The sequence below is a fragment of the Stigmatopora nigra genome, chromosome 3 (genome assembly GCF_051989575.1).
Source record: "Stigmatopora nigra isolate UIUO_SnigA chromosome 3, RoL_Snig_1.1, whole genome shotgun sequence".
In the NCBI taxonomy this organism is placed as follows: Eukaryota; Metazoa; Chordata; class Actinopteri; order Syngnathiformes; family Syngnathidae; genus Stigmatopora; species Stigmatopora nigra.
This window is the reverse complement of record NC_135510.1, coordinates 17775148-17799354: the sequence shown is the minus strand read 5'-3', so window position 1 is coordinate 17799354 and position 24207 is coordinate 17775148. Positions and strand designations below refer to the sequence as shown.

General features: G+C 35.5%; 1 long non-coding RNA gene across 1 annotated transcript in view; it reads left to right on the top strand.

Moving 5' to 3' along the window:
* The first annotated feature begins 6367 nt into the window (after window positions 1-6367).
* LOC144194630 (uncharacterized) overlaps window positions 6368-24207 on the top strand; it is a 31512-nt gene continuing 13672 nt past the window's right edge. Inside the window, exons 1-2 of the long non-coding RNA XR_013325939.1 lie at window positions 6368-6452; window positions 13984-14147. This is a non-coding gene — a long non-coding RNA (uncharacterized LOC144194630). The remainder of the gene's footprint in view (window positions 6453-13983; window positions 14148-24207) is intronic.

Genomic DNA, 24207 nt, shown 5'->3' with positions numbered 1-24207 from the left:
CCCTAGATGAAAGGTTCCATGGCTAATGAACATCTGCCAACCGGCATAAGGACCCCGACAGACATAAAAAAAAAAAAAAAAATGGAAAAGTACTCGCGTTGACCATAGCTGGGAGCAGCTGCTCCCTTCAGACAGAGCTTGATGTAAATTTGGTCGGAGGGTCGGCCATGCCGTGGCGGTAATAGCGCGGGACAGAATGGGAGGGAGCGCATACGGTGTTGCTCTTTAGTCTGCCTGAAACGCCAAAGTTGGTAAGCCTGACCGCCGTGGAAGAAGAGCGCTCATGGCGGCCAAGGATGTCCATTTGAAAAACATGTATTCACTCTCATCTCGGAGGAATCACAAGTGATATTGCGTTTACCCCCTCGGTATGCTGGTAATTATTTCCACTGGAGGTTTTTGGGTACTGAAAACAAGGCTGTGCATAGAAATTCTCTTGAAAATATCTCGAGAGATAAGTGGTTCGATGTTTCAGTGGTTGTGTGTGTCCACAATTTGTGGAGATTGTATGTTCTCCTCAAGGTTTGTGTGGGTTTTCTCTGGGTACTCCGGTTTTTGGAGTACGAACATTCATGTTAAGATAATTATTTGACAACTAGTTGCTATGTATGGGTGATTGGCTGTTTGTCTTCTTGTGCCCTGTGATTGGCTGTCCCGTTTCCCGGAGTCCAAGTTAGCTGAGCTCCAGCACCTCCCGCGACCTTTGTGATTATTTGTGTTTCCTGTATTTTATACGTTTTTTGATAATTTTAAATTGTGTACGCCAAGGGTGTCAGACGTCAACTCGATTTCATGTAGGCCGGACCATTTTAGATATAATATTTAGATATATATTTTTTATAAATTGATTAAATGATCTGGATTAAAATCCCTGAATATTCTGTTTTTTAATAGATCTAAACAATGTTTATTTTAGCTTTTTTTAAATATATTTTTAGATTTTACAAAATGATTTTTTAACTAAAAACACAGAAAAAATGATGTAAAAATTTCAATTATCTATTTAAAAGGGGAAAATCAGGAAATTTAATATACATCTATAGTCTTCATTTGAATTTGATCCTAAAACAGAAAGTCAACACTCATGATTTACTTTCCCGGGCCACACAAAATGATGCGGCAGGCCAGATTTGGCCCCCGGGCCGCCACTTTGACATCTATGCTATATAACAACTTTTGTACAGTATTTTTTAAACTGGTAGTGGACCAAAACATCATCATCAACTGCCAATATGGTCATACCTTCACACAAATACCTTTCCACTATATAAATATAGCACATCAGCAAGCAATGTACCCAAACAGTCAAGATATCTGCATCATACAGCGACATCTACAGAATCTTAGTGCATACACAAGGCGCACCAACAGATTGGGCGCTACATCTACTTTTGTGAACATTTTATACTTTTAAGTGCGCCCTATGTGAGTAAATATCTCCCGCATTGTGTTTTTAAGGTTTAATATCTCTTAATAAGGGGAATTGAAATCATTAATAAGTGAAGTAATTGGCCTAGGTTAACAAATATGGACTGAAATCTCGTAATATTTCAACTCTGCTGTATTGCATTGGAATATTTGGATTCCACAAGGTAATAAATACCATTTAGATTATAAGGAGGAGTCTTGGAAAACTAATGGGGTCACTAGACTCCAAAATATTTGAAATACCCTGATGTAACATACTGTACACGCCAACCCATCATGTTGAGGATTAGAAATGGCTCGCCAGCAGATTTGCTCTATTTATCGCGCAAGTTTCTTGATGATAACTTGGGGGCCCTCCCCCTCGCCCAGAGGCAGACGGTGGGAATTGATTTTTGACGTGTTGAGATTCACTAGAAGGCTGATCCAGACAGCTTCGCTAGTCACACTCTATACAAACAACCATTAGTCGTCCTGATAGCTCCTTTTGTCTTCTGCACGGTGTCGTTTTCCAAGATGGGTGACGCGAAGGTGAAAGCGCCAGAGTAGAGAAATTACAGGGAAATTAAAGCTACTGACGAGATGGCCTTGAGTTTGCCTGTTTTCAGGGCTAATTGTCAAAAGAAGGTTGTTTTTAAGGCAATGATCGGCCTACTTGAAATGGTAGAGGTTTAATTAAATCAGGGTAAAAATATTTTAGGTAAATACCATATTTTTACGATTATAAGGCGCACTTAAAAGTCTTAAATTTTCTCCAAAATAGACAGTGCGCCTTATAATCCATTGCGCCTTATATATGGAAAAAACAGCACCAACCATCACTGTCGGATATCAAAAAACAAAAACGCCTGAACTGAAACAACACTGTTAAATATGCATATCTAAGTACTGTTTCATATATAAGTACTGTTAAATAGCTAAGTACTGTTTAATATTTAAATACTGTCTAATATCTAAGTCATGTTTAATATCTAAGTACTGTTGAAACCAGCTCTCAAAATTATATTCATGAGAGAGAGTTTAATATCTAAATATCTACTGTTGATTCATGAAAGAGTTTAATATCTAAGTACTATTAATATCTAAGTACTGTTTAATATCTAAGTACTGTTTAATATCTAAGTACTGTTTAATATCTAAGTACTGTTGTTTATATAAGTACTGTTTTTTATCTAAGTACTGTTTAATGTCTAAGTACTGTTTAATATCTAAGTACTGTTCAATATCTAAGTAATGTTTAATATCTAAGTACTGTTGAAACTAGCTCTCAAAATTATATTTATGAGAGTTTAATATCTAAATATGACCTGTTGATTCATGAGAGAGTTTAATATCTAAGTACTGTTTAATATCTAAGTAATGTTGAAAACAATAGATATTTAGATATTAAACTCTCATGAATATCATTTTGAGAGCTGGCTTCAACAGTACTTAGATATTAAACAGTACTTCAATATTAAACAGTACTTAGATATTAAACTCTCTCTCTCTCTTAGATATTAAACTCTCTCAATAATATAATTTTTAGAGCTTGTTTCAACAGTACTTAGATATTAAACAGTACTTAGATATTTAACAGTACTTAGATATTTAACAGTACTTAGATATTAACCAGTACTTAGATATTAAACAGTACTTAGATATTAAACAGTACTTAGATATTAAACAGTACTTAGATATTAAACAGTACTTAGATACTAAACAGTACTTAGATATTAAACAGTACTTATATACTAAACAGTACTTAGATATTAAGCAAAACTTAGATATTAAACAGTACTTAGATATCAAACAGTACTTATAAATTAAACTATCTCTCATGAATATAATGTTGAGAGCTGGTTTCAACAGTAAACTCTCTGTCACCATTTGACCGGCACCCTAAAGACCGGCGACCAAACGTCCGGTCACGATCCAGAACTGGTCACGAGATAAACACTGGGTTGACGACAAGTCTCCCAGCCTCTATTTGGGGGCCTTGGCTATCTGACATAGTCATTCGGTGTCACACGGCGTGACAAACGAGGCGGTCTGCCACACGCCAAGCCTCCACCAGGCCGCACTTCATAAAAGGGGAACAGTGCACTCGAGGGGGGATTCCACTGGAGGGTTATGGCTTCTCTACTACATCTCTGATAGATTGCACTAATATAACCTCAATAAAAGAGTTTGAAAACAACTTTATGGATGTTTCTCATCTTTTGTCACTTTCGCACCCCCCCTTTCCGTCTCGTTTCATCTCTTTGCATCTATTTTCTCGGGGATTCTGCCCGACTGTCAATCACGTTGTTGCCAGGCGTTTGTCGCGGGATGACAACCGCGGAGGGTTTCATCTAAAGTTTCACAACAAGAACCTGGAGCGGAGAATTTTTTTTTTTTTTTTAAACTTGAAGACATAGCAAATAAACGTATGTTCCTAAAAGAACCATCGTTCGGATTCCTGCGGGTTTTTACTTCTCGGATTCAATATCAGTTGGAATTCTATTGAATAAAGATGTTTGTTTGTCTTTCTATGGAGAAATATGCTGGGAAATACGGAAAATATGTAATTAGTTATTCACTGGACGTAAAAAAGACGATGAAAAATTCACTTAGAGCTCATTTGTAGGGATTTTGGTCGTCATAACAACGTTGAAAATGTTGGTAGGAGATGAAAAAGTGGTTTGTCTGAAAAATGAATGGATGATCCTGAATGAAATGCATCATAAAAGTCAGAGGCAGTGTTTAAAAGATAGAGTTAAAGTTGCAGTCATCAACTTGGAAAGCAGTTTTTTGGTGAATTTGATCCATTCTAGACATTAACTTGCAATTTTTGAATCCATTGATTATATAAAACATGACCTTTTACCCAATAAGTCAGTCATTGAACTGCAAGACAACACTAAAGCCAATTGAAACTGTTTCTAAGGAAGTTCTTAAAGTATTGGACAGAAAACTAAAAATGTAGCACCACTGTCAGATATTTGAAAAAAAATGCAAGTACCTGAAATTAAACAATACTTTTATACATGCAGATGTCACTATAGTTTACAAAATTTTCCATCACAAAGCTCCTCCTCCACTGCAAGATTTTGTACCAAAAACATCCCAAACATAAACAAAGGCTGGCTCTAGAGGTGACTGTGTAGTTCTCCACAAAAAAAGTGTTTGTTTCAGTTATATCTGCCAAAATTAGTGGACTCATGAATTGAAATCAAATATGCTTAGTTTACAAAATATCCCATCACAAATTTCTCTACTCTACTGCAAGATTTTGTACCAAAAACATCCCAAACATAAACAAAGGCTGGCTCTAGAGGTGACTGTGTAGTTCCCCACAAAAAAGTGCTTGTTTCAGTTACATCTGCCAAAATTAGTGGACTGATGAATTGAAATCAAATATGCTTAGTTTACAAAATCTTCTAACTCAAAGCTCCTCCTCCACTGCAAGATTTTGTACAAAACAATTCCAACACATCAACAAGAACTGGCTCAAGAGGTGACTGTGTAGTTCCCTTCAAAAAGATTGCTAAATTAGCCAAAAAAAAACCTTCATAGCTGGAACTCAATACCAATTAACATACGTGAACCTCTTGGCCAATCATCTTAAAGCCTGGCTATTATACTAACAAAATTGCGATCACAATGCTGTTTAAAACTGCTACTTGTGGGTGTGTGGATGTGTATGTTAGCATTTCCCCTCAACCTACACAAGAGATTAAAGATAGAAATTAGCCCTCAGCTACAACCTTACATATTTACATATATATGTTCATCAATACTACATGCAGTCCCTTATTAAATAAATCAAACTTTACCTCAACCATTCCTTTAACGGAAACCTCAATTCCCACAAAACGACTACAAGTGTTCCAAAAATAGCTAGTCCCCTAAAACCGACTATAGTTCAACTCACCATCTTCATCCACAAAGGCCTCAGCGGCTGGCTCCGTCACCCTCTCCTCTTTCCCCGCATGATCGTCCCTGGCTGCTCTCGTTCAATCACCTTCGACCCGCTGCTCCTTTAATGGTGTCTAGACTTTCCCAGAAGCACCTGCTCTCCGTTTAAAAAAGAAAAAATCAAATCAAATAACAAAATAAAAAAATCAGTTCTGCCACTTCTCCCGAGACTTTGAACGCTTTTTGGGTTTGTTTACAAACTCGTGTTGGGAGGGTCCGAAGGAGCGAGAGGCGTACGCCCGGAAAAAAAAAAAAACATATGGCACTACTGGGATGCACACACCTGCCTTTTGGAAATCATCGGAGACCATTCGCTCAGAATCATCAAGAATTAAAGGCATTTAATCACCTCACAGGCCATGCAAATTTATTTCCTTGGTGCTTTTTTAACGCCCGAGTGGGTGACTTATCGCCACTGTAATGATTCCTACTTCGCCTCTAACTATCCAGCACCCCTTTCGGCCCTTCGAAATGACGGAAAAAAAATTCACGGCTCTCCAACGACTCTTAATTCTCACGACATTTGTAGATTGCCATGATCTACGATGCAGGGGAGAGATAAACTGTGTCAACACATAGTTAGGATAAAACGATGAAGTAATGGCTTATGGGTTGGAGTGGGCGGGGCCTGTGGAGATGGAGCAACTAAAGACTGGTTTGGACAGGCAAATTATTTTTTTGCTGCTAGCATTTGTGATTTAAAGTGTGTGAAGGTATTTTCAGTGGAAGACATGAATATACAGTGGTACCTCTACTTACAAAATGAATACTTTCCTGTGCTACCTCTACTTGCAAAAGTGGTACCTCTACTTACAAAATGATTTTTTTCCAGAGGTGTGGTACCTCTAGTTACAAAATTAAATATTTCCTGTGGTACCTCTACTTACACAATGGGTACCTCTACTTACAAAATGGGTACCTCTACTTACACAATTAATTATTTCCTGTGGTACCTCTATTTACGAAATGGGTACCTCTACTTACAAAATTACTTCTTTCCAGTGGTCCCTCTACTTACAAAATGGATACCTCTACTTACAAAATGGATACCTCTACTTACAAAATGGATACTTCTACTTACAAAATGGGTATGTCTACTTACAAACTTAATTCTTTACATAGGTGTCATTCCTCTACTTACAAAATGAATTATTTCCAGAGTTTTTTTGAAGTTTTTCAGATTTTTTGTTAGTAGAGACGCATTTTTGATCCATCAAACAATAGGCAGCCATTCATTCATTTTCTGAAGCACTTATCCTCACAAGGGTCGCGAGGGGTTGCTGGAGCCTATCCTTGCCAGGTTCGGGCCCACACCCTGAATTTGTGGTTAGCCAATAGCAGAGCACAGGAGACCAACGACCAATCATGGCTAGGTGAAACTAGGTTTAGAGTGCTCAACCAGCCTACCATGCCTGTTTTTGCAATATGGAGGTGAAACTGGAGTACCCAAAGAAAACCAACACACGCCCAGGGAGAACATGCAAACTTCACATAGCAGGACCAACCTGGGATCGAACCCCGGACCCCAGAACAGCAACATTTCTGTCCTTAGAAGTCTCCTGTATTCTCTTTAGCATTTATTCAAGGTTAATTCTCAAAGAACACAACTTTACATCTTAAGGCGGTTAATAGAAGGGTGTATTTTTTGGCATTTTTGGAGCGAATGATGAGGATCAGCAACCTACTTTTCATAAGTGAGCACTTCTTTGCGGCATGAAGAGGCATGTGATGTAGCGTTGCCGCCTCTTTAAAGTACTCTCCTCCTCTTCTTTGAAGTGTATAGAAACTGATTCTTGATTAACAATTGTAATCAATGCCAGGCTGTCTCAAGTCCACTCTCGCCGGGAGCCAATCGAGACGGCCGAGAATACCCGCCACCGCCACCAGCATTTGCCACCAATCACATGAAGGGTCATGAAGACTTGAATAGAGATAATCAGCTAAAGGAAGGAATGCTATCTTGGGAATCTTGGACTCTTATACTTTTGATTGGAAGTTGAAGTGAACTTTTAGTTGAGGGAACTTTTTATATGTTCCTTTTTTTTAACGATAGGACATCATATGCTTTGGTGGTTTAGAGAAGGGGTGGGCAAAGTTTTGGGCCCAGGTGGGGGCCATATTGACTTTAAAAATGTGACAGATGGGCGGGGTCAGCACAAGATATGATACATATAGAAAAGTGCATCCGTTAACAGTACATAATAAATATAAACAGAAGAAAAGGGCTAAAGTATTAACATACTCTTCACTCATCATAAAAAATACAATAATATTTAGATTTTATTTTTGATAAATGGATTAAAATAACTGGATTAAAAGCCCTGAATATTCCATTTATTTATAGAGCTAAATGTTTATTTTCACTTTTTTAAATATATTTTTAGATTTTACAAAATTATTTTTGAACTAAAAACACAGGAAAAATTGATTAAAAAATTGCAATTATTGATCTAAAAGGGGGAAAATCAGAAAATCTAATATACATCTATACTCTTCATTTTAATTTGATCCTAAAACAGAAAGTCAGTATATTATATATATTTTTGATAAATGGATTAAAAGAACCAGATTAAAAAATCCCTCAATATTCAGTTTTTTATAGATCTAAAACAATGTTTAATTTAGCTTTTTTTAAATATATTTTTAGATTATACATAATTATTTTTGATTAAAATCACAGAAAAAAATATTTAAAAATTACAATTATTGATCTAAAAGGGAGAAAATCAGGAAATTTAATAAGAAAGTCAGCGCTCATAATTCACTTTCCCGGGCCACACAAAATCATGCAATGGGCCAGATTCGGCCCGCGGGCCGCCACTTTGACACACCATGCAGAGGCAACCCATTCTAGGAATTATTTTTATTGCATTATTTATTTAACTCTAGAACTGCATTAGTCTTGATTGATTTTTTTAAGTACCCGTTGACAAGATCCGATCATTTAATCAGTCTGTAAAAAAAAATGTGTGATAATATGTCTTTAAAAGAGTAGCATTTCCTCATTTACAAAGTGTGTGCATGATTAAGTCTAAATTTGCCAGCGGGCCAAATGTTAATTAGGGCTGATTATCAGTATCTTAGTTGATGTCTCTTTTGTTTAAATATCGGGCAACGGATCAAGTATCTTTTTACAGATATTTCATCTCAGGACTGATTTGACAGGTGGTATTTTTTGAGCCGTAAAATAAATTCACGGTGAGTTAATTATTCCAGGGTTTATAAGGATTCCATAGCTTTGCGCCACAGACCTGCTGCTTTCTGTCAAATGTTTACACAGAAACCGTGTTTTCTTTGACTTGATGGAGAAATATATCTTGCGAGTACAAACAAATAACATTTGCAGTAGCCAAAATAAAGCTCACAGAGATTTTGATAGGAAACAGAATCTCTCCCAAAAAGTTACCTGGACTTTAACTTCAACTACACAAAAGAGGCTGTAAACGGTAGATTAATTATGTCATGCCTCCAGATGCAAGCAGTACGGATATACGGAGTATACAGAACACGGCCTCGGGCTTGCCAGAGGGCAATTAGTCTCTTGAGATTTAATTCAAAGCGAAATCTATTTGGAAATATTTCCCATGCAAAAACCTTATTAGCCGCCTTTTTAATGCCAGAACCAAAAAATGCCAGCCTCGGGCTGATTTTAATAAAGCACAACCTGCCCAAGTCCGAATTATCAAGACATTTTATGTCATGTGAGTGGAAATATTCACATAATGCAGAAATAAAAATACTTTTTAATATGTTTTTGGTGCCCTGTGATTGGCTGGATACCGATTCAGGGTGTCCCCCAACTATGGAATGAGTTGGGATAGGCTCCAGCACCCTCCGTGAACATAATGAGGATAAAGTGGTTCAGAAAATGAGATGAGTGTTTTTGGCCTTGACTCATTGGATACTTCAATCACCAGGAAGCAAAATTTCAAAAAAATAACTAATTATCCCAATGAACGGATGGTCATTATTATTGGACAGAAAGCCAAAAATTAACAACTACTATTAGATATTTAAAATAAATCACAAATGCTCGAACTGGGACAATACTGTTACATATGCAAATGCAACTTTAGTTTACAAAATTTTCCAACTCAAAGCTCCTCCCCCACTGCAAGATTTTGTACAAAAAAATCCACCACATACAACAATGGCTGGCTCTAGAGGTGACTGTGTAGTTCCCTTCGAAACAAATGCTTTTTTCAGTTACATCTGCTATAATTAGTGGACTCATGAATTGAAATCAAATATGCTTAGTTTACAAAATCTTCCATTACAAAGCTCCTCCTCCATTGCAAGATTTTGTACCCAAAAAATTCCCACACATGAAGGGCTGGCTCTAGAAGTGACTGTGTAGTTCCCCACAAAAAAGTGCTTTTTTCAGTTATGTCTTCCAAAATTAATGGACTAATGGACTCATGAATTGAAATCAAATATGCTTAGTTTACAAAATCTTCCATCAAAAAGGTCCTTCTCCACTGAATACAATTTTACAAAAAATCCCAATAGATACCCAAGGGCTGGCTCTAGAGGTGACTGTGCAGTTCCATTCAAAAAGAGTACTAAACTAGCCAAATCACCTTCATACCTGGAACTCAATACCAATTAACATACATGAACTCCCTTCTCTGAACCTCTTGGCCAATCATCTTAAAGCCTGGCTATTATACTAACAAAATTGCGATCACAAAGTTGTTTAAAACTGTGCTACTTGTGGGTGTGTGTGTGGGTATATTATCATTTCCCCTCAACCTACACAAGGGACTAAAGATGGAAATTAGCTTTTAGCTACAACTTGACATATTTACATATATATGTTCATTAATACATGCTGTCCTTTATAAAATAAATCAAACTTTAATTTACGCTAGAGTGTAGATGTATTCAATTGTAACAATAGCATGCGCATGAAATAGTTTTGAGCACAAATATGTATAAAAGTGCACAAATTCTCAGTGGAAAATACCCATCATGCATCTCAATGAAGCTTGGTGCATGATTCCTCCTCCCTTCACCCCCCAGCCACCTTTTGTCATCTCTGCCTTCTAAACATTTCACTTACATTTTGTTTGCGAGAAAGGTCGAAGAATCCCATTAATAGAAGCGGCTCGGCACAGAAACTGTGAAGACGAGCTGGTCTATTTACTCATTTATTTTCTTGCTCGTTACAAATGAGTCTCAAGGATGGCCAAAGATTTGCCTTCAGAGGTGGCACGCGCCCTTGACGGCGGCAAGCGAGCTTCGGCCCGCTTTATCTTATGTACCTTCAATTACAATGTGTCAGAGCGACTACGTGAATATTTTTCTTAATACTGGGCTTTCAATGAAAAGCTCTTGTGTTCGTTTTTTTTTGCTTTTATACGTGGTTGAGATGGTATTTTATACACTTTTGCTATGGAGATCATGATGATATTGACTTATTTAATAATTGTTAGGCTCTAATTACTGTCTGAATTGAGGTAGCATTAGCTGACGGCTAACTTAAACGACCTGTCATGTTTGCTTTTCAAGTCATTCCTTTAATTTTGAAAAGATAAGAATATTCTTGCTTTATTTCGACGCCATTTGTTGGCTTTTCTCTAAAATGTTTGATCTATGTTTATTTATTTTACTATTTTACACTGTAAAGTTGTTTAGCTGGATGTCAATCTTTATTCATTGAAAAGGAGTGTACATTTTATATCACAATTATTATGAGCAACTGTTTTGGAAGCAAGATTAAAATAAATGGAAATATTTTGGGTAAAATACAGAGTGGCCCAAAAATAATCCTGAATTTTTTAAAATGCATAATGGCAGACATGAACATGTTTTGTATTTTTTTTTTTACTATAGACAAGCTAAAATTTTGGGTAGTTTCAATAAGAAATTATTTGTATAGTCGGACATTTAGCACATGCAATTTTTAAAAGATGAAAATTCCATCATTGATTCTTAGTAACAAACTCAGTTGGATCATCGACCATACTTTTAACGAATGCACTTTTTTATATGTATCATATCTTGCGCTGACTCCGCCCATCTATCAAATTTTTAAAGTCAATGTAGCCCTCAGGCCTAAAAGTTTGCCCACCCTTCTGGTCTAGAAGAAAATATCTTCATTTTCTTAAATCTCACTTAAATCTACCATGTCTTTGTCTACCACAGATCAACTTAATTCACCTCAAACCGACCAACAAAGTCCAAAAATACCCCCACAACATCTCTCTCATCTTTTGCCATCTCCAACAAAGTGTAAACTTCCTCTGCATGTCAAGAAGCTTGACTTCCCGACCGAGATATTTGCAAACATAATTACAAGAGTGCCACTCAGACCTTGCTGAGAATTAAACCATGCCAATCACACCATCCTCCCCAGATGGGGGAAACAAAACCCGAGCCAGGTTTTTTTTTTGTTTGTTTCAGGACGCCATGTTCAACACGGCAAAACTCAACGACAACCAAGGGCATCGGATACAGACGCTCTGTTCGTTAATTAATTATCTTCCAGGCCATTGAACTCATCTGTTTATGCCATGCCGAACCACAGCAGATCCCAGGACAGGTTTTTTAGAGATAATTGTCTTGCTTGAATAGCACTGGTCTGCACCACCTGAGCCTAAAACGCCGGAAGGAACCTTTGAGACGGTTGGACATATGTGTCCCGATGATTTAACGGAAACACCTGTAACGTTAGCGCCACAGCTGCCTTTCATCATCTGTCGGTCTTAAAGGACAACATTTTCAAGAAACCCAAGGGGAACAAGCTAAATCAATTAGCTGGCCTTGATTTACTTCTCGTATTTCACATCTGTAGACAAGTGGAGTGAGATAATTCTCCCCCTCACTCTAGGGAGGTGACTGCCAATACGTTGTGGGAAATATACCAATGAGAGTAAGCGTCCAAGTCGAGAGAAAGCATGCCACTTTGTCGGTATGCCATGAGCCAAACATTTGGATCTCGAGGGATGCCATGTTTCCTCCCACAAGATCTTGGTGGGTGAACTTTGTTTGGAGATAACTTTTTAGTTATAATTAAGAGCCAAGTTCAAAACTAATGATATGTATTCCCAAGGATAAAATGCTGCCATGTCACTACAAACTGTTTGCAAGGTTTTTGTTGGGGTTTGTATGGTGCTTGTAAGTTTTTTGGGGGGTTTATACGGGGAATCATAATCATTTATAAGGGCAGTTATCGGCAGAGGTTGTTGACAGGTATGATATGATCAAATTAAATGTTATAATCATGTTCAAAAATGCCACAAATTGCAAGAAGTCATACAATGTGATATTGAGAGAGAAAAATTAATATGAATATAAGATTAAAATGGAACTATTACAAGGTTCAAATCAAAATATGATGGAAGTTAAATTGTAGATTATACTATTATTTGATTCAAGTTGTGAAACACTAATTTTTTGCTTATTTTTCTCGAAGTCGAAACGGAAGTTGTCTGGTTTCTAGGGCATCAACTTTTGCCGACGTAAAGTCTGTGTGAGAACAATTTTTTTTTGCGGAATATTAGGAGATTTAAGTAATATTTAGAGAAAAATCATAAAATGATGCGATCAATAACTTTACTTGGTTATTTGCATCACTCAAACCGGAAGTTGTTCAGGGTCCACAGGCCAAATTTTCGTGACATTAGGTCATTGTGAAAAATTAGATTTTGGAATAATTTCTGATGCGATTTCTGCTGATAAAACTTCGATGAGAATAACTATTATAAATATAGGCGACAAAGATTTTCAGATGGTTGTGTCCCTTGAGATTTTTTTCAATGCAAAAAGTGTGCCTCGGCTCAAAAAAGGTTGGGATACACTGGCCTAGCGGGCCGGATGTGGCACGCGGGCCGTAGTTTGCCCATGTCTGTTCTAGACTGATTAAAAATGTGAAGAAATTATTATGTTTTCGTCACTTAACAACAGCTTGTGAGAGTTCAACCCGTCACAAAATGGTGTTCAGATAATTCTGTGTACCCTGAACAATTTGCGGTTCACATTATGTCAAAATAAGCAATCATTTTCAACGACTTTTTGGGCTTTTTCTCTTAAAATTACACCAAAAGTACCGTATTTTCACGACTATAAGCCGCACCCTCAATAAACACATTGTTTTTTCTCATATATAAAGCACACTGGATTATAAGACACCCCTGTCTATTTTGGAGAAAATTTAAGACTTTTAAGTGTGTCTTATAGTCGTGAAAATACAATAGTTTTGTGTTGACACATTAGCATTTCTCAGAGCGTTAAACCAAACATCTTCCAGTTCATGTAACACATGAAAAACACCTGTAACCGATGTCATATTTTTGAAGTTATTTAAAAACAGAACAAAAAATGATATACATAACACAAATGACATAAATGCACATACGCAGAACTACATCGAAACAATTTTCAACGGTTACCAAAATCTAACTAAAGAAATATAAATGTTATACCCTCTTTGATAGCATAATTTAAATGGAAATTCTTAATTCATTTAAATCCAATGTGTTTTATTTTAGAAAGTTCATATCAGACAGTCAGACTCTGAGTAGCTCGACTTAACCTGACAGCTGTGACACCGGATTGATGCTTAGTATTTTAGTTCTCAGTGTTATTTTCAGTGTGTTTTTTTCTTCTTTTTTTCAGGCCACTCTTCAGAGGCAATCAGTGAACCTTCAAGTGCACAGACAAGCAAATGCAGGCAAGAAACACCGAGAAACACCGAGAAACATAGGCCAAGCAATTTGTCCAGATCCTGATTGGCTCTCTACTTTTGCTTCTGGGCGTATTTCTACAGATGAACAAACACGGTATGTTTTTTTTTCTTAGTTTTTTGTGTAAAATAAACATTAAATCAATTGGTTTCCAAGGAAATGATAACAACACCCAATCATATAGGCTTAAATGTGCATAAATTAGATTTTACATGCAAGAAACTACAAGGAAAAATGCCATAATGCAAGACAATATGGCCGATATGGTCATTTATTTCAAAATAGAGAAAATATAAACAGATAAAACGCTTAAGATTTTTTTTTTGATGTCTAGGAATGAAATTCAAGAAAAAAAAAAACATATTTTGCGTAAAACGTGAATAAAAAACTGCCATTACTTGGTCAGGGTGCCGCCATCTTACCTAGGGATGACTAATTAGACCGCTACAGACACACTTCCTGGTTGTACTGCTCACATGATCTCCTTTTTTAATTTGTTTACGTACAGGCCACACCCTTTCGCAAATAACATAATATCCAATCCAATATGCAATCCAGCAAAATTGATTTATTACAGTATCTCAGTAATACCACTTGTGATTATTTTTTTTGGATTGTATTGAATAACTTTATTCAAGATAACCTTTTTTTAAAAATGATTTAATTATTTGTATTTGTAGATTATTTTGAAGTATTTTAATTGTTTTAATATCCATTTTCTAATTCTATTTATTTAATTATTATTTTACTTATTTTTGTTTTCATTTTTAGACAATTTCAATTGTTTTAATTTCTTTTTTTAAATGTATTTTCACTTTTTTAAATTTTTTAAACTATTTAATTGTTTTAATTTATTTTTTGTGTTCATTTTTTAGTTTTGTTAATTTTTTTAACTATTATAATTGTTCAATTGTTTTAATTTCTTTTTTATATTTACTTTCATTTTTTTTTGTTTTTTTAAACTATTTTAATTGTTTTAATTTCTTTTTTTATATTTACTTTCATTTTTTTTAAACTATTTTAATTGTTTTAATTTCTTTTTTTGTGTTTATTTTTTGTTTTGTTTATTTTTTTTCGAACTATTTTAATTGTTTTAATTTATTTTGGTTAATTTATTTTAATTTATTTTATTTTTTAATTTTTTTATATTTTAAAGTAACACATTTGTACTCCCTATTAAAACCATGAATATGTAGTTGAAAATTGTGAATCAGTGGTGCGGCTTATACGCGAGAAATTGTAAAATTCAACGATTTTAGACCAATTTTAACAGTCCAGCTTGCACGCGAATACACCAGAATATCCATTACCCTGCATTTGTTGAACTCCACTCATGATTTGACCATAATTAGCCCATGAATAGTGCAAGATATTTCTCCTTCTCCCCACAAGTTCTGGAGCTCTTTTAAATTTGTCCAATCTATCATAGCTTAAGAATGAATCAATGCATTCCTAATGACCTCGGAGCCCCCGCGGCGTCTCTGGCGGCGTTGCAACCAAATAGGATGCAAAGCTGCGATCCTCAAAGAATTTCCATCACAGAAATAATGCGCTCCCCGAAGGGGCCGCTGCAAAGGCTCCGCCCCAAGCGCCGGGCCCCGGATAATTTCAACACATAAGCAGGTTCTTAGCACACCTTTAATCAATGCCAACGGTGCCTTTTTTGTCGAGGGGAGGGCGGTGAAGGCAATGAAAAGATAACGCCATTGTAACCTGGGGACTTGCCGTAGAGGAAACATGGGGCAGCAAAGCCCTCTGGGTAATAAGAAACAAAACTCCTGACAAAGACTTCCTTTGGTAGGAGTTTTTTGGGGGTGCAGAGGCAACTAATGAGCAAGATTGTTTTGTTGGATGCATTTTTTTTACGAAGTTTGCAAAGGAACACAATGGAATTGGCGGATTTTAGAAAAAAAATGGATTTTTGCAGTTTTTGGGGTTTTGAATGGGGATTTGAATGTGTTTTTATTACCAGGGGTGTCAAACTTCCTTTGGTCTGCGGGCCGATTACAACTTAATTTGAGATCAAGCGGGCCGGACCAGTAAAACCATTGCAAAATGACATAGAACTAACAATAAGACCACTTTTTTACCTTTGTATTAGTCACTAATACTAATAATTAGTGCAAAGAATGAGTAAATTATCAAAATGTTTATTCACAGAATTTTCCTTTTACATTATGAACAATATATTATGAACAAGAGAATAACATAAGAACATAAATGAATGTCAATTCATGTCGTTTGCCCGTACTAAAACACTGCACCCCTAGCGGATAATACAAGAACTACAAATTTTAAAGAAAAATTGTATTTTTTTTTATACAATGCAGCTTTCTTCCCCGGGCCGTACCAAACCACCAGACGGGCCGGATCCAGCCCGTGGGCCGTATGTTTGACACCACTGGTTTAAACTTTTATGGAATATTTTGGGTTTAACACTTTTAAAGTAGCAAAAAGTATTACAGTTTTTAGTTTGTACTGATTGCAATGAATTTTGTCAATGTTTTTAGACTTTGTGAATGATGCTGGATCGTTAAATAACTTTATATCTCATTATAATGAGTTTATATTTCTATTTAATTGACCCAAAAATTGATATGTACAAGTTCCCTTCCCTAGTTTGCACTATCGTACCAAAATTGCGTAAAAAGAGCAAGTAGAATACTTACACAAGTCTTATTTTGGTGTCATTTTTAAGGCTTTTTTAAACAGTTGTAAAGTCATAATCTAGTATATTATTCCCTGTACAAAGTGTGGATAGAGTGCAGCTGAAAAGTATGGCTTTTAATTATATTATTTTACAATTATGGCCCGTCTTTAGCTTCAAGATTGTATTGCTATCTTTATACTACATACGACATAAATTATACATCAATTGAGTATAGCAGTCGTTAGCCATATTAGATCATATAATTTTTAAATGAGTCTTTAAACTTGCTTGACTCTATACTTTAATATTCTTTGAAGTATATTGATCTTAATAAATTGGTCAGTAGCAATTTAGACTTCATCCCTTTTTAATAAGCTTTACATTATGTTGATCTTTATTGGCCATTGGACGATAACACTGTTTCAAGCCAAATGGACACTCAAAGTTAAGATATAAGTGAATTGAATTGCCTAAACAATCATCAACTGTCTAAAGGACAATAACAGCCAAAACAAACAGACTCAAGGACAGTTTCTTCCCAAGAGCTGTCACCATAGTCAACTCAAGTTCTGCATCTAGGAGAACTAAATCAAGACTAAGTTATTATATTGCACTAAAACTCCATAGACTGCTAACCACTTTAGTCACATTGGTAGCTACTTATCTATGTTGACTACTTATCTATGTTGACTTCTTATCTATGTTGACTTTTTATCTATATTGACTTCTTATCTAGATTGACTACTTATCTATGTTGACTACTTATCTGTTGACTACTTATCTATGTTGACTAATCTATGTTGACTAATCTATGTTGACTTATCTATGTTGACTAATTATCTATTTTGACTACTTATCTATTTTGACTACTTATCTATTTTGACTACTTATCTATTTTGACTACTTATCTATTTTGACTACTTATCTATTTTGACTACTTATCTATTTTGACTACTTATCTATTTTGACTACTTATCTTCTGTTGACTACTTATCTATGTTGACTAATCTATGTCAACTACTTATCTATGTTGACTACTTAACCATGTCAACTACTTATCTATGTTGACTATGTATCTATGGTAACTAGTTATCTATGTTAACTGCTTATCTATGTCAACTAGTTATATGTTAACTGCTTATCTATGTCAACTACTTATCTATATGTTGACTTATCTATGTCGACTACTTATCTATTTTAACTACTTATCTATTTTAACTACTTATCTATTTTAACTACTTATCTATGTTGACTTCTTATCTATTTTATCTACTTATCCAAGTCAACTACTTATCTATGTCGACTACTTATCTATGTCGACTACTTATCTATGTCGACTACTTATCTATGTCGACTACTTATCTATGTCGACTACTTATCTATGTCGACTACTTATCTATTTTAACTACTTATCTATGTTGACTACTTTAATTGAAATGAAAACAATCAATTCAATAATCAAGACGAACAACAGAAATAAATAAATATATTATTCATTATCTAGAGCTATGATAGTAAAAATTAGGTCAACATTTTGTCCAGATTTGTGTCTTCTAAAATCGGCTAAAACTGAACACCCCCCAAAAAGTTATGTTTCTCTTTGGTTTCCAGTCCAAAGACCTCCCCTCATACCCCTCCTTCTTCTCCCATGAAACGTGATAAATGAAACCATTTCCTCCGAAGCAAACATGCCTGGAAACATTACGAGTGCCATTTCCTTTTCTCGTATGAAGCTGAAGAGTCGTGAAGGCAGTTCGTGGAGGGCCTTTCCCGCGTGATGAAGTACCTTCCCTCGCTTGCACTTTCTCACATCTCACAGTAGAAATGTACGAGATTTATCAGCATTGGCCCTCCCGAGACATCACATTTTGTTTTATTCCGGGTAGCAGCTGCAACTCTGTTGTTGCTTTGAATTAAATCCTTAATAACATAGTCACAATCTCCAAAATAAGAGATGAATAACTTGAAAAACGCAGATGTGACAGTGTATAAATATGTTGGCGGGATTGTATTGTATCTTATCGATATTAACGATGTGGAAACGACGTAAAATAAAGATAGCCTAGCGTCTCGAACCGCCTTCAATTTTTAAGAGCAGCTGTTTGTAACGATACCCGTGGCATGTCTGAGATTAAACTGTTTGTTTTCGAGGGACTCGTACTAACAGGACACCTTCTAGCATCTGGCTCTGGCATGACAAAATTACCAGGATGTGTTGTTTTTGAAAAGATAAAAACATAAAAATAAAAAAACTGAAAAAGTTTATAGATCAGGGGTGTCAAACATTGAGGTTGCGAGCCAGAAGTAGTCCGCTAGTGGGTCATATCTGGCCCATGGGTTCAATGTCAAATCCCCTTAAACTGGATGTAGGTGGTTTAGTGCAGGGGTGGGCAAATCTTGGGTTCGGGGGCCATATTGACTTTAAAAATTTGACAGATGGGCGGGGTCAGTGCAAGATATGATACATATAAAAAAGTGCATTCGTTAAGAGGACATATGAAACATAAACAGAACAAAATGACTTAAATATTAACATAATTGTCACTCATTATTAAAGTAAAAAGTATTGAGTACAAAGTAAAATAAAAAAGAATGTACTAAGAAATATTAAAATTACTTTAAAAATTGACAGATGGTCAGCACAAGATACGATACATATAAAAAAGTGCATCCGTTAACAGTACATATGAAACATAAACAGAACAAAATGACTTAAATATTAACATAATTATCACTCATTAAAATATTAACATAATTATCACTCATTATTAAAGTAAAAAGTATTGAGTACAAAGTAAAATAAAAAAGAATGTACTAAGAAATATTAAAATTACTTTAAAAATTGACAGATGGTCAGCACAAGATACGATACATATAAAAAAGTGCATCCGTTAACAGTACATATGAAACAAACAGGAAAATGGACAAAAGTATTAATATACTCATCACTCATTATTAAAGTAAAAAAAGTATAAAGTACAAAGTAAAGTCAAAAGGAATGTTTTAAGAAATATTAAAATGTCATTTTAAAAAAGATAGAAAGGCTGTAAAACACAAAAAAACAAATAAAATTGGACACAACTCCGCGTGAGAGCGCCATCTTGGGTTTAAAAAATGAATAAATAAATAAAAATGGACAATGTTGGTGGGCCGGATTAAAGAGCCCAACGGGCCGGACGCGGCCCGCGGGCCGTAGTTTGCCCTGAGCTAGTTTAGTGCCTGGATGTCCAATCTGCTTGGAGTGGGAGGAGCTAATGAACGCTCGGTCGTGGCAATTAAGTTAAATTTTTGGGATAAAAATAAGAGATATATAGTTAGCATTAATGTGGACTGCCAAAAAAGTCGGACTTCCTTGGTTTATTAATTCCATCTTAATTCTATACCTGTCAATCTTGGCTAATTGCTTCCATTATTAATTATTACAATACCCCTTATTAAGCAATTAAAAAATGCAAAGTGGCGGTTATTTACTCACAAAGGGCACACATAAAAAACTTTGCTACATCCGCTTATGTAAGCAATAAAACAATAAAAAAGTTGGCGCACTTTAATGACATCACACGTGATGATATCAGAGTTAAACCAACCTCACATTGAACTGTAAACTTCTTGGATGGAAATTCGACTCAGATACAATGACCAAAAGGTTGCGTGGCGGTGACCCGATCAATACGTCTCCTCCTCGGGGACTAATATAGCCAAACTGTGAAAATGGAGGAATATTAGCAACCAGTCTATATAGCAAGTCTGCATGTGACCTGGTGGTCGATATCAAAGAGCAAATATCGGAGGGTGACGCTTGGATGCCCTTTACCTAGCGAGTATTCACATGGAAAGAATAGTGATCGAAGAGTATTTGTAGTTTACTGGGATTTTAAGACTACAAGTCTTATATTTTCTCCTTTGTGTATCCACAAAGTACAAAAAACAAAACAAAACATGGGAATTTCACATTAAGGTAGCTATGTTTTGGTTAGTTTTGCTTGCTCCTTCGTGTGTTACCCAGTTTTTCCTAATTGTAATCATCCCACTACTGTCTATTTAAATCCCGTGTGTTTGTGAGTCCTGTTCAGATCGTCTGCTTTGTTTGCGTCAAGCTAATTTGTCATGTTATGTTTCAAGTTCCTAGTTTTCCAATGTCTTCCATGTCAGGTTTGTGTTTGTTATATATTTTTGTAAGTACTTGTTATTTTCTTGAATTACTTCCTGCCTCAGTCAGTGAAGTTTTCGTTTTAGCACTCCACACACTCGGGCCTTGATTGCTTTCCCCGAATTTGGGTCCTCGTCTACGTTCAGCACATGGCGTAATAATAACTTACATTTGCATGACGCAAACAAAGCAGATGAACAGGACTCACAAACATACAGGATTTAAATAGACAGATAGGGGATGATAATAATCAGGAAAGGGACAATTTCCAATTAATTACTGTTTAGCTGTGAATCACTAATAATTAGTTAATAATAATAATATCAAGGCTAATTTGTTATCTTGCACTTGCACTAAAACTCCATAGCTAAGTATTTAGTCACTTTTTATACCTACTTATTTATGTGAACACTGTTTTATGTTGACTACTTATCTATGTTGACTACTTATCTATGTTGACTACTTATCTATGCTGACTACTTAAATATGTTGACTACTTAAATATGTTAACTACTTAAATATGTTAACTACTTATGTTAGCTATTTATCTATGTGGACTACTTATAAATGTGGACTACTTATGTATGTGGACTACTTATTTATGTGGACTACTTATTTATGTGGACTACTTATTTATGTTGATTACTTAACTATGTTGACTACTTATTTATGTTGACTACTTATCTATGTTGATTACTACTTATTTAATGTGTTGACTACTACTTATTTAATATTTTGACTACTACTTATTTAATATGTTGACTACTACTTATTTAATATGTTGACTACTACTCTTTTAATATGTTGACTACTACTTATTTAATATTTTGACTACTACTTATTTAATATGTTGACTACTACTTATTTAATATGTTGACTACTACTTATTTAATATGTTGACTACTACTTATTTAATATGTTGACTACTACTTATTTAATATGTTGACTACTACTTATTTAATATGTTGACTACTACTTATTTAATATGTTGACTACTTATCCATGTTGACTACTTATCAATGTTGACTACTACTTATTTAATATGTTGACTGCTTATCTATGTTGACTACTTATCAATGTTGACTACTTATCTATGTATTACTTATTTATTGATTATTTCTTTACAATTATTATATTTTGATTCTATTTAGATATTTGTTTGTTTGTTTTTCGTTGTTATTTTACACTCCCCTACTTATTTAGCTATGTGGTTGATTATTTCTTAGATTAGATTAAATTTGATTCCTTTATTCATCCCATATTCGGAAATTTCACTGTCCCAGTAGCAAGATGGTGAGAATACAGACACAGAAAAAATACCTTTTAGACACAAATAAGTAATATGTGGTACAGACATTAAGTTGACTACTTTTCATTAATTATATATGTATTTTAAATTGTTATCATTTTGTTGTTATTTCTGCACTTTGCTGTGAATCTTTAAATCTCATTAGTTGTAAAAAGACAGTAAAAGCCTTCAATTCAATTCAATCACCATCCTTATATATTTATATACAAAGTACATTGATTAATCCACGTTAGCATTTTCTTTCCTCATTGTCCTTTTGAGGATAGCCATGTCTTGCACTTGAGCTTAATCCTAAGCAAAATGGAGTCTTCAGAGGGTTATTCCGACATCTCCACGCCTTCTAGGCATTCACCATCGGATGCTTGACTCCCGCCTCCTCCTTCAGTCAAATGTCTGCTGGGGGAGTTTTTAAAGCCCCCACATTCCTCTTCTGACTGACAAATTCCAGTCGAAAGAGCGACTATGTTTAGAAGAACGTAGGCTGGCCGCATCAGGAGAGGGCTTTACATTCATGCCACGTGACGAGGGAAAACAACATTAATCTTTTTCTCCTGCCCTTCACTATGGACAACGGGTTCATCTGGTTCGCGTTTTATCCACGTCGTCTCGTAACAGACTCTACACTTGTCTAAATGACAGAAAACATAGAAGACCTTGTTGAATTTTATGTCCACTTCATGCGCAGTTGGACGTCTTTAGCCATCGATGGCAGCTAATGAGTGGCAGCAGGGATGTCAAATGTGTGGCTCACAGGTCGTATGCGACTCACTAGGAGCTCCGGTGTTTCTCTGACAGTTATTTTGTAGCTTAATCATATCTTGTGCTATATAACTAGGAACGTTAGTGCCGTAAAAGCAAAGGAAAAAAGGTATGTGAGCATGTGTGTGCTATGGATTTAATGTCTGCAGTCACATCTTAACATTAGTTTGATAAATAAGTGGTGGTGGTTTTGGTAGTAGGGGATTGTGTATTACATGCACTAGATTGAGGTGTAGTAGTAGTGGTAGTGGTTATAGTTGTGGCGGTAGTGGTAGTAGTAGTAGAGATTGTGTTTTACATCCACTAGTTGGAGTAGTAATAATATTAGTGGTGGTTGTGGTCGTAGACGTGGTAGTAGTAGGAGTAGCAGTAGTAGTAATGGTAGTAGCAGTAGTAATAATAGTAGTAGTAGTAGCAGTAATAGTAGTGGTAGCAGTAATAATAATAGTAGTAGTAGTAGTAATAGTAGTAGTAGTAGTAGTAGTAGTAGTAGTAGTAGTAGTAGTAGTAGTAGCAGTAATAGTAGTCGTAGTAGTAGTAGTAGCAGTAATAGTAGTAGTTCTAGTAGTAATAGTAGTAGCAGTAGTAGTAGTAGCAGTAATAGTAGTAGTTCTAGTAGTAGCAGTAGCAGTATTAGTAGTAGTAGTAGTAGTAGTAGTAGTAGTAGTAGTAGTAGTAGTAATAGTAGTAGCAGCGGTAGTAGTAGTAGCAGTAATAGTGGTAGCAGCGGTAGTAGTAGTAGCAGTAATAGTAAGAGTATGAGTAGTAGTAGTGGTAGTGGTGGTAGTAGTTGTAGTAGTAGTGGTAGTAGTGGTAGTGGTAGTAGTGGTAGTAGTGGTAGTTGTAGCAGTAGCTGTAGTATATAGCAGTAGTAGCTGTAGTAGTAGCTGTAGTAGTAGCAGTGGCAGTAGTACTAGCAGTAGTACTAGCAGTAGTAGTAGCAGTAGTAGTAGCATAGCAGTACCAGTAGTAATAGTAGTAGTAGTGGTAGTAGTACACTATTTCCAGTGTATTCCCTTGTCCTTCAATTCATTCAGTTTACATGAAAGACAACTTGCTTAGTAGTTGGAAAAATAATGCATAATTGTCAAAAAGTTGCCATTTTTTAGTCTTTGCATGTTTGCTGAGTCTCCGCCTACCGCAAAACTTTAATAACTCAACTCAACAAGATCAGACGGAACAGTAATAAAGCACTTTACGTACCACAAAACGCTGTCAAACATTCACATTTAATCCGGCGTAGTAGAAGCGACTTGTTGAATAAAATGAACTAGAAAATGCAAAATAA